The sequence below is a fragment of the Pinus tabuliformis genome, chromosome 1_1, assembly GCF_031772625.1.
Source record: "Pinus tabuliformis cultivar Carrire ecotype Pingquan chromosome 1_1, CPIR1, whole genome shotgun sequence".
Classification (NCBI taxonomy): Eukaryota; Viridiplantae; Streptophyta; class Pinopsida; order Pinales; family Pinaceae; genus Pinus; species Pinus tabuliformis.
The window spans coordinates 958,397,195-958,413,843 of NC_142297.1; positions in this window are offsets into that span (position 1 = coordinate 958,397,195).

The window sequence follows — 16,649 nt, forward strand, 5'->3', positions numbered from 1 at the left end:
TTTTCAAATGTGACATTCTCACAGCTACATTAGTTAATGTGTTTAATGCGACATTTCTAATTCTATGAATAAAAATAATATTAAAATCTTTAAAATAAGTAATTGGTCGCCATATCTCCTATTGATAGTTTTTAAGATTTGGTGAAACATAGTGGATAATTATTATTATTATGTTACAAGATTCATTATTACCATTTGGAGTACAAGGAAGGATCTCAAAATGTGTATTTAATGGGATGGGTTATCGCTATGCTTGATAACACTCATGATCAATTTCCAAGAAACAATTTCCAAATATTAAGTCTATAAAGGTGACAACCTCATTATGACCCTCAAGTGGTTTCACAATATATTTCATGTAGGGTTCACTTTCCAATTGAATCTGGTTGTTTCCTCCCTTATATGGAAGCCATAAGTGTGACCAATCTATTTCAAAATACCCTTGTAATTTACTAGACCAATCTTGACTCAAGAGTAGGCCATAGGTTTCATGGGTGTCCACAAATACAATGTTGATGCATTGGTGTACTCGATGATCTGATGATAATTGGATAATAGCATTCCTAAGTTCACCAATGGCCTGGAAAAGTGATTTGTCCAACTGAATGATTTGTGCATCAATCTTACCCCATTTAGCATTAATTTTCTTTGCAACAAATAATGGAATTACTTTCATAGATGCAGTTGAATCGACCAAACAATTATGGACATTGTAGTTAAAATTTTCGAAAGTTGAAAAAAATGGGGGCTGAGAGTATTAGCATATAAAGTTACAATATTAACCACATATTCGAGAGTTCCAGAAGACTTACCAGGCACATTTTGAGAAGTAGAATATTTTTTACTTGATGAAGACTATGAGAAGGCTTTTACAAGTAGTTCACGCTGGCCTGCTATCTTTGCGAGCTCAAAGATGGAAATGTTGGCATGAGCTCTCTTCAAATATTCAACTATATTATAATCAATAATTTCATTTTTAGCAAGCAATACTGAAGTGTTTGGAGGTGTAGCTTTGTTTGAAACTTCCGAGGTGATATATTTGTATTTGCTGCTAGTTGAAATATTCTTAGAAGCAGTAATATTTCTAGAATTATTTTGTGTATTCTAAGTAGGATTAGTTGGTGGTGCAAGCCTTCTTAACAATTTATTCTTTAGTTCTTGTCTCGTCACTTCCTGTTTAGAAATGGGCCCTTTTCTCCTCAAATTATAACGATCAGTTTATTTTTGGGGGGGGGATTCACTTTTAGGTGGTGCTTCAACGCTCTTCTTGTTGGTATTATGAATAAAATAAAAAGTATTAACAACATGTCCAATACTTGTGCTTTATTCAACCGCTGCAGGTCCATTTGTTTCTTCTATTTGTTCGTACTGCTTGTATTCTAGTAAAGTATAAACGATATGTGCTGCAAGAGAATTAATATTTCAGTTCCACTGTGGACAAGTTTTTCTGAATGTCATTCCTAATGGAAGGAGAAATAGTTATCCATGCCTATAATTTCAACATTCAACACAACATTTGAACTCCGGTTAGGTTTAGCCAACTAATTGTTGTTGTTGTTATTCCGTCTGAATAAGAAACACTTGGGGGGCTTGCTACTGGTAGAGGTCTCGCTTGACTTTATCTTTAATTCTAAGACTTCATTAGTGAGTGCCTTTAAAGATTTAGTCAATCTTTCAATATCAACAAAATATTTTTCTTTAGCCTTACTTGAAGAAGGTTGATACTTCTTGCCAGTCTCCTTGGAATCTTTAGATTCTTTATCATTAGCAATATCTCCAGTTGCACCCAAGTGTTTCTCCATGAAAATTGCTTCTGCAAAGTTTAAATCCAGTGTCTCCTTTGCAACTCTTTTAACAAAAGGAGAAATGTTTGTCGGCAAGGAAGTTGTATAAGAATCTATAGTGATATAATCGTGAGGCTACGTTTTTGGGGGGAACTTGTTTAATATATGGTTGAAACCCTGATTGAAATCTTTGACTTTCTCCTTTTCCCCCATCTTAATATTTCCAAGCTCCTTTAACAACATGAAAAGAGTCTTGTCATCAATAAACTTCTCCAAAAATAATTTCTTAAACTCCCCCCAACCATGGATTGAATTAACAAGCTGACTATGGTACCATATTGTTTCTCTACCTTCTAAAGTGAAAGGAAAAAGGCTACAAGAAACACCATCATACCTATTGTGGTTCCTAGAGACAACCTCCGGGTTGAGGAGAAGGTTAGTGCCTAGGAAATCTTAATGTCTCTCGAAGATAAATATGTTCTGCTCATGAATTAGATGTAAAATGACTAAATTTAGTTCAATTATCCATATGCTTAAGCGAATAGATGCCCTCTTGCTAAATCTGGCCTTCACATCATCTTGGGCAGGCAAGCCAATATGCACTCTCGGGTCACATGGCATTCTCTGTAGTTTTACATAAAACTGTAAAATGAGAATTTGTGAGGTGTTTTGGATAAGAAAGAATATAAACCCCCTGCATCTTTCTTCAGTGGATAAAGGGAGATCGAATAAAGCAATTTTGAGGTACAATAAATTATAACATGAAGAAAGGGACTTATTATAGTTGGTAAGATAGGGGCTTATTACACTTGGTAAGTTTCATGGATGCTTTTTAAATCTTAATGTAAGTTTCATGGATGTTTCTTAAATCTTAATTATTAACCTGAATTATTTTTATGTTTTAATAAATTTATATATATGTTTAGTCAAGATTTATCATAATTTCAGATTCACTAAGTTTGAAAGTGATTAACTTTTTTTCATATTAAAAATGATTTGCATTTCAATATATTTGATCTCTTTTAGCTTTTGGTAGATCAAGAGTTAAGATGGATCTAGACTACTTTAATTCCTCCTTTAAATAAGCTATATTCCACATGAATACACTAAGTCTTCAATACCATGGATCTTTTATTTTTATAAGATTATTTTTATTTTGTTGTTTTTATTTTATTTTGTATTTTATTTTGACGGAGTAAAAATATTTACATTAAATTACAACATTTCTATCATAATAGAAAATAAAGTAAGCTAGAAAATACTTAAAAAAATTTATCAACATAAAAATATACATCATTTTTTAATTTAAATTTATCATCTTTTAAAATTTAAATTTATAATCTTTTACTAAAAAAACATATATCCTTAATCACAAAACCATCTCAATTATTAAAAAAAAAAACTCAATAAGACCATTTGAATATCACAATCAATTACATTATATTGTAAAATTTTCACAAACATATAATATACTTTTTTCTCATCCCAATTTTTTATATATATAATATACCTCTTTCTACATCCCAAAAAAACCTTTTTGTATTTTATTGGGTAAGCTTCATAGATGCTTTTCGAAAGGTCGTTGGTCGCTCTAATAACTAACCATGGGCATCTTTAAGTTTTCCCATGAGTGAGACACAATAAAGCAATCGAATATCAAAGTGAGATCCTTTTGAATAGATTTTCGCATATATATGATGAGCCTTTTTTTAAATAAGAAAGGGATTGATTACATCGTTTTAAGTTTCATTGATGATTTTCATGTGTGGCTATAATCATCCATACGAAGCATCTTTAGGATTTTCAATGAGCATTTTATCCAACTTCGACCAATAACCCTAACAATGTGCTGAGGGGAATTGCGATGGAAGTACTTGAGAGCCTTCTTTACATTTCTGTGGAGGTTATTTCTTATGGCAATGTTTATTAGTATCAATTTTTAGGTATCAATTTTTGTTTAGATAACAAAAAATTACAATCTGGTTTTTTTTTTTTCTCAAAATATTTGATAGTAGGAGTGTTTGAATCTTGTTTTTGATGGGAGTTGTATGCATTGCTATTGTTGTTTTATATTAGGTAGAGGAGAAAAAACGTGCAGAACTAGGGTTTGCAACAGGATTTCAGTGTTGGGCACCATGGAGGGGCGAGAAGGGGGGAGTTCCACTCCCTCCTATAGTCATGTAGTCTCAAACTGCTTCAAGAAGCCCATGGAAGCGGAAACCGGGTGTACAGAAAGAGGAAAACAGGAAAACAACAGAGCACAGAGGTAGGCAGAAACATAGGAGGAAGTCAGAAGAGAGAAGCGTATAGGAGTAGACAGTCAGAAAGCTGACCCTAGAATTCAGACAGGACCATGTAAACCTAGGGCATCCATCACACCCTGAGTGGTGTTAAGTGATCTAGCGCTACAGGCGCATAGGGAGCACATGGCGACTTATGCAGTGATATGCAAATTCATGGGGTTATGGCCAACGGAGAAGGCTCTACACACATGGATAAAGAACCATTGGAAACCTAAGGGAGAAATAGATCTGCACCTTGGATCCAAGGGTTTCTTCACAGTTGTGTTTACAAACCTAGAGGATAAAGACAGGGTGTTTGAAGGAGGACCTTACTTCTATGTGGCTGCAGGCCTCTATATGCGGCCATGGGTGATGAACTTTGTCCCGGAACGAGAAACATTTACATCGGTGCCGGTATGGATAAGACTATATTCCCTACCTCTAGATTATTGGCTGCCAAAATCATTAAAAGCCATAGGTAATAAACTAGGGCATTTTTTAAAAATATCAGAGGCCACACTGCGCGGAAAATATATCTCCTTTGCCAGAATATGCGTGGAAATGGACCTTTCTAGGGCTTTTCCAGATGAAATAATTCTAGAAGTATATGATGAAGAATGGGTGTAGGCGGTGGACTATGAGCATGTACCCTTCAGATGTCGCAAATTCCATGAACACGGGCACCTCTTCAGAGACTGCCCTTTAAATAAAATGGAGAGTAGTATCAAAGCAACCTCAGGTAAAGAGACTGAAAGCTTTACCAAAGTGGGAGGCAGAGGAAAAGGAGGGAGAAAGAACCAAAAAAAAATCTATGAGGAAAAGCAGCCTAGTCATAATAGGTTCAAGATATTAGAAGAAGAAGAGGGGGATGAAAGAGTGAATCAAGTAATGAAGGACAATCCTGTAGAGAAGGAAAAGGATGACAGCATGGAGGATAGACCTGATAAAAGCCAAAAAAAGGAGGATCAACCCAGCACTATGGAACTTGATAGGGACCAAGAGATGACCCCAAGTGAAGTGGGAATGGAGGATCATGAACTGCAGGACATACTGGAAAGGGAGCATCTCGATCTAGAAAAGTTCCTGGAGGAAGGAACCACCAAAGGAGTGGATTCGCTACCTCAAGATGAATTTAACAGAGTACAACAACTCTTCCTCTGGAGAACTCAGGCAAAGGGTTTTGGGGTCAAAAGAAACCATGATAGTCAGGATAACGGAGGGGTTAAAACTATGGAGGCAACAGTGGGACAAGCTCCAAAGAACCCAGGAAGGAAAAGAGGAGGGATTCAATGAGGAAGGTAAGAAACAAGTTGACTCACTTCAATAAGATTGGGAAGGCTTATGTAAGCAAGAGGAAATCTTCTGGAAATAGAAATCGAGGGTACAATGGTTAAAGGAAGGAGAAAGGAATACAAGGTTTTTTCACAAGTCTACCATGGATCATAGGTCTCATAACAGGATTTTAAAACTGAAAGATACACAAGGAAAATAACTCAATACCCACAAAGAAATAGAATTTGCTCTAGTTCAACATTTCTGAGGCATAGTAGAGGAGCCTCTCATAGACAGATCACAATTCATCAATGACTTCACTAAGCACATTCCTAAGCTTGTGATGAGAGAAGACAATTATAATCTTAACAGGCCAGTGAATGAAGAGGAGGTCAGCGAAGTCATCAAAGAGATGAAAAATGGGAAAGCTCCAGGCCTGGATGGTTTCAATGTTGACTTCTTCAAAGCATGCTGGAACATAGTCAAGCAAGATATCTTGGAGGTGGTGGAGGACTCAAGGAAAAACAAAACTGTTCTGAAGGTGCTCAACACCTCTTTCATATCCTTGATTCCAAAGCAGGAAAATGCTATGACACCAGATAGATTTAGACCCATAGCATTATGCAATGTGGTGTACAAAATTATTTCCAAAATAATTGCAAACAGGCTTAAGCCCCTTCTTCCAACTCTAGTGTCTGAGGAGAAAACTGGATATGTGGAAGGTAGGAAAATTCTAAACAATATCATTCAAGCTCACGAGGTGGTCCACTCAAGAGCAATAAGCAGGTATGTATGATCATACAATTTGATCTAGAAAAGGCTTATGATAAACTAAGTTGGGAATACATCAGGGAAGTACTAAAATCATATGGCTTTGACCATAACTGGATAAGATGGGTAATGGCCCTTGTTACCACCTCAAGCTTTTCAATACTGCTAAATGGCTCACCATCCAAAACCTTTAAGCCTTCAAGAGGACTCAGACAAGGAGATCCACTCTCACCCTTCCTCTTTATTCTCATGATGGAAGGGCTAGGCAATGCGATCAAAGCTGCCAAAGTAGAAGGCAAAATTCAGGGTCTCAAACTCACCCTGAATGGGGATGCTTTGACTCATCAACAATTTGTGGACGACACCATGCTGCAGGGTACACCTACGGTCAAAGAAGCTCATGCCTTCAAACAAATCCTGAAAGACTTTTCTATGGCTGCGGGTACTGAGGTAAGCCTTACCAAATCAAAGATTTTCTTTTTTAATACTGATATTGCTATTCAGAGAAACCTCACCAGAATTCTAGGTTTTCAAAGAGATCTGCTACCCTCCAAATATTTGGGAGTTCCTCTAACAAACAAACCTCTAAGCACGATAGTTTGGGAGCTTGTTATTAATAGAATCCAGGACAGAATCTGGAAATGGACAAACAAGTCTTTGAATTTGGCAGGAAGACTAGTGCTTACAAAAGCCATCCTACAAACTGTTCCCATCTTCATGTTTTCAGCACTTCCAGCTCCTAAAGGAGTTATGCAACACATTAGAAATATCCAAAGAGATTTTCTTTGGGGCAAAGGGGAAGAGAAAAATAAATGGGCTTTGGTAGCCTGGGAAAAGATCTGTAAACCTAAGACACATGGAGGTTTGGGACTTGATGACCCTGAAACCCTAAACAAAGTTTTGGGGGAAAAACTATGGTGGAGATGGCTAAAGGAATCGGCTGCCCCTTGGGCCAAGGTATGGAAACAGAAATATGCAAACAATTGGCAAGAAAGGGAGCACATCAGAATGTCTGGGATCATCAAAGGCTCCCACATTTGGAACAAAGCTTGGGAGAATAGAGCTATTGTTCAAAAACACAGTTTCTAGGAAATCAGAGATGGAAACCTTGCTTGGTTTTGGGAAGATAATTGGCAACAGGAACCAAAATTGTTGAGAGAAGATTTTGACAATCTTAAGAAGGATACTGATGACAAAGGGTTACACAGGGTAAATGACTTCTGGGATCAGGATAGAAGCGAGGGAAAATGGAGAGTATGGAAGAACCTGATTTACAGTGAGGACTCTCCGTTGAAGGCCCAGGCAGAAGCTCTCATAGTCATCTTGGAACAGAGAAAGATTCTGAAATCAACATCTTCAGACCAAGTGATATGGGGCAAAAACAATGAAGGAAACTTTAACCTTAAAGAGTCCAAGCAAATAGCCCTTGGCTTGACTTTCCAAACCCTGACACGGTATGGAAGGACCAATGGTAGAACCAAAACTAGATGAAAATCAAATTGTTCATGTGGTTGGTGCAACATAAAAAAACTATAACTTGGGAAAACCTTTGGAAGAGAGGTGTAATTGGTCCATCAAGATGCCAGCTTTGAAAATTACAAGAACAAACTATGGAACACCTTCTCAACCTCTGCCCATTCACCTCCACCTTGTGGAATTGGGTGGCTTCAATTTTCAGACATTCTGACAGGGACATTGGCAGCATCAACAACACTTTGAGGAATTGGAGGAGAAATTTCTCTGCAAATGAAATAATCAACAAAGCTTGGGTGTTGGTTCTAGGCTTTCTAATCTGGGATGTCTAGAAAGAACACAACAATAGAATCTTCAAGAACAGGATTGGTTCAACCCAGAGCATTATGGCTCAGATTATAAGACAACTCAAAGAGACTGTAGGAATCCTTATAAAAAACCCCCCTGAGAACCAACCTCAAGATCAGGATGTGCAGATACTTCTGCATTTGGGCCTTCAGGGGCTCTTCCCCCAGGGAATAATCAAGACTGTAAGTCATATAACAGCTGATAAGGACTTCTGGCAACCTCCCCCCCATGGTTTTATGAAATGCAATATAGATGGGGCCTCAAAAGGAAACCCTGGCATTGCTGGTTATGGAGGAGTAATAAGAGATGAAAAGGGTTTAATAAAAGCCATCTTTCACAGTCATTTGGGTAAAGCCACTAATAATATGGTAGAGCTCATGGCCCTTGAGCAATGCCTAGAAATCTTAAGGGACTCAAATTTACATAATACCATAATTGAAGCTGATTCTGAACTGATAATCAATTCAGTCAAGAAAATATGCAATGGCTCAGCACCAGACAAAGTATCGAAACACTAGAGGTTACTGCAAGTCTATCAACTTATTCAATCCCACCTGTGCACCATGAGAACCCTTAGTTTCATTCATGTGCGAAGAAAAACCAACAAGTTAGTGGATATTATGGCTAATGAAGGCGTACTCTGTTCCAAAAGAAATAAAAGATATGACTGGATAGAGACTCCACAAGGTCGATTGCGGGAAGAGTGTCACAAATAGGCAACCTTAGATAGGGAGTTCTATCAGAGCAGAGGAAATAAGCAGGATGAAGTATGATGAAAACAGAGGACTTTTGGTCGACACGGGGAAGAAGTATGAGCAGGATGTCAAGGACCAATCTAAAGTTTTACTCTGGTTATCGGGCGGGAAAATGGACCCGGAACACTATATTCCTAAGTTTTTCAGGTGGGAAACTAAATACAGGACAAGTCTTCGAATGTATCAGAAATACATTAAATGTTTCCTTTTAATGTTTTGTGCCGAGCGCTTAATTAAAGAGTGGGCAGGTCAACGAAATCGCAGAAATCCAATGTATTTCATGCAGCAAACAGCTAGATGGTTAACCTTCCAAATGGACCCGAAATGCAATTAGGTGGTGTCTTTATCAGGCTTCGGGTCTGAAGGTGCAGTTAAGTTCCGTGCATGTTGTACAGTCCTTCCGAGATCGCCTGCATCTGGTGTATTTCGGGCGGTTAAACTGCCCAGAGGTTATCTCCCCAATCGGACCCGAAATGGTTTCTAAAGGTGGTTCACTCTTCTTTTCGGGTCCGTGTTAGTTGTTAAAGTGTGAGCATGACGGTAACCCGAAATAACATCTTGACCGATAGATCTTTGGGGCATGATCGAACGGTCTTGTAGATCGCTGGTTCTACAGTGGTAACGTGGAAAGGTTGTATGGGCCCTAGTCTCGGTTTGTGGGCCCACAGACCGATTACAAAGGCTTTGTGGGGCTCGGCATTTGTTTGGGAAACTTCTCCTCAATATGTATATTATGTAACTTTTTCTTATAAATGGAATAGAAGGACCTACGCTTACTTTAGCAAAAAAAAAGAATCTTGTTTTTGATGGTGGAAATGGATTCAACACCATCAAAACCCCCGGGGCACAAAAAATATTGAAGCTTGATAGTTGTAACCTTGAATTCCAAAAATTTCCGCTAGGTTTTATCAAAATCCAGCCATAATTTCTATTTTTTCCTGGGCAAAATTGATGCCTCATTAAATTATGTTATTTCTTATGGGGCATCACCCTCCTTTATTGCATGTTATGAACATTAAGCAAGCCAAAACAAAATTTAACTTATTCTCATATGTCCTTTTAAAGATTTGGAAAAATTTTAGATCGGAAGCTTTTGTGAGAAAGTAATTATGTTTAAACATTTCTAGATTACTCATATGAGACATTTTGAAAATCAGAATATACACATTATTCCTAAAAGAGGGTCAGCAAAATTATATTTTTCTTTTGAGAAATTTAATTCACACACCTTGTGCACCCCTCTTAAAACTATCCAAATTATTCACAATTGCATTAATCCATTTTTTTCTTAAATTCATAATCAACAATTTTGATGAGGAAGTAAAATACTCAAAAACACCATTAGAAAAGATAATTGTGTTGCATAAAACTTATACCAAACATTATAGGAAGGTTACTTCATTGAAAAATTCTAATAAGAGAATTCATGAAGATGATACTTCATTATAGGATGCTAGTATTGAGGTTCATAAGAAAACTCTTTTCACTTAGGGTATGAACTTCATGAGGAAGTTGATTCATTGTAGAACACTTCTATCAAAACTTTTGACATGGTTACTTTATTGTAAGAATCCGTTTCAATATAAGGGATTTCATGAGGGATTTATGGGTTGAACTGCACATAGGATAATATACAAAGAGCATTACATAGTAATATACACTAGTGCACTTATAAGAAGAGAAGGAAGAGACAAGTAATGGTGAGATCAACAATGATTTTTTTTATTATGATCAAATATCACACCACATTTACATTTATGATCTAATATATTTATACCCTAAGCCAATTGGTAGGTAGTTACAACTACTTTAACTACCTAGTCAAATGACTCGACCCAAAGATCAATTGACTTACTTTTCATATTCAACAAACTTTACTTGGTCAACTACTAGGTTTAGTTGAAAAAGTCAAAATAGACCCTTCAACATCTCTCCCACCCTCAATTCTTTCACTGTTTCAAAGAAGAGGGAGATTTAGACTTTCATCACAATATTTAGAATGTGCGAATTTTTACAAACTTCAAAGTGTGTGAGATCATTTAGTCTAGGTTCTTCATGATAAATTGGGAAACAAAGGCTAGGTTCTTTCTCAGTGCTTGACTATGGTTGTAGAATTTGTTCAATCACCACTCCCACTGCATGCTCTTTAATGTTGTAGTAGTTTTCTACCTAAAAGAATGGCTCGATCACCACCCTCACCTGTAGATTCTTAGTGATTACGGTGGATTACATCTTTGATTTTCCCCCCTTGAATATGTTGTGGAGTTATGCACTAGCTAGTCAATATGAAGTTACCTTTTGTCAAATTTTACCTTACCAAGGGTTAGTTGTGATCATTTTATGTTGAAGGAAGGAGGTTCAACTCCCAATTCATTGATGGTGCTAGTCAATTTCATGTAGGTAAACCATTGACAAGATTTACTATTTATTTTCTATGAGGTTTCAATCCCGATGCTTACTTCTTATCAAAATTTTGTGCTCATTATACTAGCCCTCCTTGAGATAGCCAAGTGTGTTGTCAAACTAACTGACATGGTTATTGTTTTTGTGTTGATGGTGTTGGATCCCACCAACATATAGGGGATCACCCCAATATGAGGTCCCAATTAGACCCCATATCAGTTGGTGTAGGAGTCCCATCCAAAAATATGATTTGTTTGTCATTAACTTAGATATTTACTTTGGCCTAAGAAATTAGCATGAGAGAGTAGCATGCATGTGATTTTGAATGAGCAAGAGAGTGTGTCTTGTGGAATGTTCAATTGTAGATGTATCAAGGCTCTTTAACTGCAAGGGAGAAAATGTGAGCCTCTAAAAGAAAAGTAATAGTACTAATCTAGTGGAGAAACATGCTCAAAAACAAGCAAAAATCATTAGACATCAAGCGAAATAGTTCACATAGATGCAATGATCATTAAAATCATCACAAAAATTTCGAACAAGTTGAGCACTAAAGTCACCAAAATAGTTCAATTAATTAATACATAAGAAAGCTAACATAAACCACAAACATTAGAAGATTAGCCTTAAAACATCCATGATCCATGCATTAAAATGTTTTGGCCAAATGCCTTCAAGTATTAAGCAAAAATTCCAAGATACATAAGTACAATGAACATCACTAGCTCCAATAGTGGAGCGTTAGAGCCACTGCATGCTCCCCAATATTTATATCCTTATCTCTCTAATGCCTTGTGGGAGAAGGCAAGGTTAAAAGTACTTTGCTTGAGTAATGAGGCTCCTTTTATAACTTGAGGCATGACCTTTCATATCCTCATGACTCTTGAGTTTCTCTTATGACTTTTCAACTTCTAATGACCTTTGGACTTCTGAAACTCTTGAACTTCCAAATGACTTTTGGAATTACATATGACTCTTGGAATTACATGTCTTTTGGACTTCTTCACATGACTCTTTTGTCCATACATGAATCTTTGACTTCTACTCCTTTGTCTTTATAGTGATTACATAATTACATCATGATTTCTACATTATCATGTGGTGTGAACATGACAAATCACTAACATTGATGACTTGGACCCATAGTGACTGATGACATGGGATTTATTCTATAAGTTACAATGATGCCACTTGTTTCTTCAATCTTGCATGCATCTTCCATTTCGTTTATGTCTTCACGCTCCAAATGGTCTTTTATCACGTAGATTATTTTGTGTTGCCTCGATCATAAGGATTTCAATGTGTTCTATGTTCTTCAATGCTTCCTCTAACTGCCCTCTTTGCCCAATATCTTCATGCATCCTTTCCATGTTATTTTGGAATGCCTATAATTGAAATCACTCATGGAAAGTGAACATCATCCTGAAAAATATCCTAATCTAACATGTTTCATGCAAATGCTTTGTTCATGACTCAACAATGCACTCAGAAAGGACAAGGAAAATTCTGGGTGCACAGATGCCCTATTAAAGGGGGAAGGACTAAGGCTTCAAGGCTTTAGGATGCACTCATGTGCTCAACAGGAGAGAGAAATATCAAGGGAGGGTGCAGGGTGCAAGTCTGAAGGATGAAGGAGGAGCATCTAGGCTTCCCAAGTGGTTGTGCACTCAAGGGAGATGGGAAGGGTGTGGGGTGCACTGTCGAAGGTTGAAGGGATGATGTTTCAGGGCTTCTGGGTGCGCTCATGCACTCAATAGAGCCAAAGAGGGTGTAGGGCACGCTATCAAAGGACAAAGGGATGAAGCTTTAGGGCTTCGGGGTGTGCTCATGTTTTCAAGGGAGGCTTAGTTCTTCGAGTTGAAAGAGTGTGCTTAAGGGGAAGACTTGATTTTTCTAGGCATAGTTCGGAATAGGGAAGGATTATGATGCTTAGGAGTGTTCTTATACACTCTTGAAAGGTGCAGGCCGAACTTTAGAACAATGAAGGATTCCCTATAAAGGCTTAAGAGTGTGCTTTTGCACTCCTAGCCTTAATGGGTTAACTTGTATAACGAAATTTGTCTAAGTTTGGAAGATAGAATAAGGGGCGAACACAATGAGTTTAGACATGAAATCAAGTGTGACACATACCAACTCATCAATAAAACTTAGATAGGCTTGAAAAATGATAAATACACATCAAAACACTAGTTTACAAACACTCCCCAAGTATAATGAACAAAGTGTGTGCGACTGCGACCAAAAGTGTCATTTTACAACAAACAAAGGTATGATAACCATGAAGTGCACTAAAGATGTTATAAACACTGCAACGAAACTGAACGATCAAGAACACTTGAAACATGTAGAATGAATTGAAATGACACTTGACGGCCAAAGCAACACTTGATGTGATAGTTTGGGAGGCTCCAATGTTTAAATGTAGTGAAATTTTGGAGGGTGTTGTAGAGTGAAAACATTTAGCGACACACTAACGAACTTCAACTTCTCTACCTATGAATAAATTTTGAGTTAAAATGTTATCCCTTTATAAAGTATTGATTCACCAATTAGATTACCTTGATTTCCCCTCTCAACCTGATTGTATACATAACACCTTACTTTCCTTCACTTGGTTTAAACACAAAAGATATGCCATATCCCAATTGTTTCAATTTAGGAAAGGGTGATATGCACAACGAATTTAAGATATTTAGAGTATGAGTTTCATCTATGGTGTTGCTCCACTACCAGTAGGCTTGGACAATATCTCGATGGAGTCACTACAGGAGCACAAGTGTTGCTTCGCTGCCAACGAGCCTAAACAATACCCTGATGAATTCACTTACTTCATCTCCCTGCGCAGGAAGCCTTTCTCTTCTTTCACCCTTTATTTATTTATTTATTAGGACTATGCTTTGGCACTTATCATTTTCAACTGGCGAAAGAGGGATCCAGACTTATTGAGAGCAGAGGAGGTTGACCATTTAGAGAAGTATTTATATAACCTTTGATATTCATTTTCTCACTAAAGATTTTCCCCTTATCCTTTCTCTACTAGATTAGATAAGCATGCAACACACCAAGGAGATTTAACACCAAGTTAAGGGGTTTGGATACTAGAATAGATGTGGAGATGATAGGTTCCCTCAAGGTTGTCTTCTTAGATGTATCGTAATTTCCATCTAGACTTAGCTCAACCTATGGCATCTGACCAAAACAAAGGAGAAGAACTAAAAGACAACCAAGCATTGTGGTTGTCACATTTCCTCTTTGTTGCACCAAAAAGCTCTTTTGACCCATGCACATTTTCCACACGAGGTATTATTTATGTACAACGACCAAGACACAAGATAATATGGGACATGATTGGACACGACACACATGAGACTGACACTAATGATAAAGAAAAATAAAATAAGGAAAAATTGTACAGGAAACACAACTTAGAGGTGCTACTGAAAATAATGCTTCAAATCTCAACCATTAATGGGAAGAGGGCCAGTCCTCCCATCTAAGGATTTCAACATGAAAGAATTATGACCAAATTTCTCTTCGATGGTGTAGGATCCTATACACAGACATTGGAACTTCATGTGTTTTCCTTTCTCTTCATCCGCTTTGTCCCACTTCAATCCTAAGTCACCCACATAGAAATTCTTTGTCCATGCAGATTTTTTTTTGAACCAGCGCTTAATATGAATTTGGTGTACGAATAATCTTTCTTTAGCTTTGATCCTTTGTTCCTTAAGGTTAAGAAAATTATCTATCCAAATTTGAACCAGAAGGCAATATCTGCCTTAGGACTCTTGGGAGAGTTGCAAGGCTAGGAGATATAGGTTTGGAGGCAATATAAATTCTTCACCATAAATTAGGAATTATGGTGAGGTTTCGAGGGAAGGCTAAGGAGTTTCAAGGTCAGCCCATAATGCATTTATCAAAGCATTGTGTTGGTTCCTTTTCTTAGAGAAATTAATTTTCTTGATTATGTGAATGAGAATTTTATTTGTTGATTCTGTTAAACCATTTCCCAACGGATAATAGTTAGATGCATGCTTTAATACAATAACATTTTCTAATGTGAATGCATAAAGTTTCAATGAAGAAAAATAGGTTGCATTATCAAATAAAAGAGATGTTGGAACACTAAACCTAGTGATAATGTTCTTCTTTAGGAATTGGATGACTCCTTGGTTGTTAACTTGTCTTAAAGGAACTTCTTTTGTCCACCAAATTTAAAAAAATTGTTGTTGTTAAGATATATTGGTGTTGCTTTGACGAATGTGGGAAAATTTCTCCAATAACATCTAGTCCCCATTGTTGGAACGACTCCTCAACTAATACTGGTAGCAGTGGGATGGTTGCCTTCCAATCTCGACTGACACACCTTTGACAAGTCGAACACTTACGAGCATAAGCATGAGCATACTTGAATAATGTAGACCAATAATAATTGACCCTCATTACTTTATGTACAGTCATATCACCCGCATATTGACCTCCAATCGGTTCGTCGTGCAAATCTCTTAGTACCTTCTTTGTATCTTGAAGATCAAGGCATCTTTACAAGACACCATTGTGGTGCTTTCTGAAAAGCTCTCCATGAATGAGCTGATACAATAGAGATTTAAGGTGGATTTTCCTCTTTTGTTTGTTCAATAAATGCATGGGAAAGGTGTCCTTCTCTAACAATTGACATATATTTGAATACCATGGCGTTGTTGAGTTTGTCTAGGGGACTTGTTCAACATTATACATCTATTTTCTTCTCCCATCCTGAAAGGTCTTGCTCCGAAGAATCTATTGCTTCTACTACTAATTGAAAGAGGCCATGAACTTTAATAGTATGAACTGGCTTAAACTCCAAAGCATATTCTTGCAAACAAGTCATGCAATTTTCCCTCTTCTCACTTAACTCCTGCTGCAAAAAGAGTGTTTTGACCATTGAATGAGACACATATATGACTGTGTGAGGTAAAAGGAAGTAGGGCCTAAAATGTTTAACTACCTTATATACAACATAAGATTATTTACCGATGGTAAGGTAATTCATCTCTAACCCCTGTAGGCTAATACTCATGAAATAAATAAAATTTTCATTTCTTCAGCATCCTTCTACGTCAATACGACCACAGTAGATGAATCTGGGTCAAAATTATAAAGTAGGAAATCCTTGCCATAATCAAGACTAAACAATGCAGGCGCATCAACAATAGCTTGTTTAATAAGACTGAAAGAATCCTTTTCCATTTTGTCCCATTTATAGATTGCATATTTCTTGATCATCTCTTATGATGGCTTAACTATCTAAGCATAATTAGAGATGAACTTCTGCAAGAAATTAATATTTCCCAAGAAATATTACATAGCCTTCTTATTTAATGGGAATGAGATTTGAGTTATGGGTTTGACCCTTTCGGGATGAACTTTGATTCCACCCTTTGCAATATTGTGTCCTAAGAGAGTGCCTTCTGAAACATCAAAGACACTTTTCTTGGGATTGAGAGAGATCCATTATTTGTGACACTGCTCAAATATTTGTTTCAAATGATGCACATGGCCTGATCTTATTTTAGAGAACACAT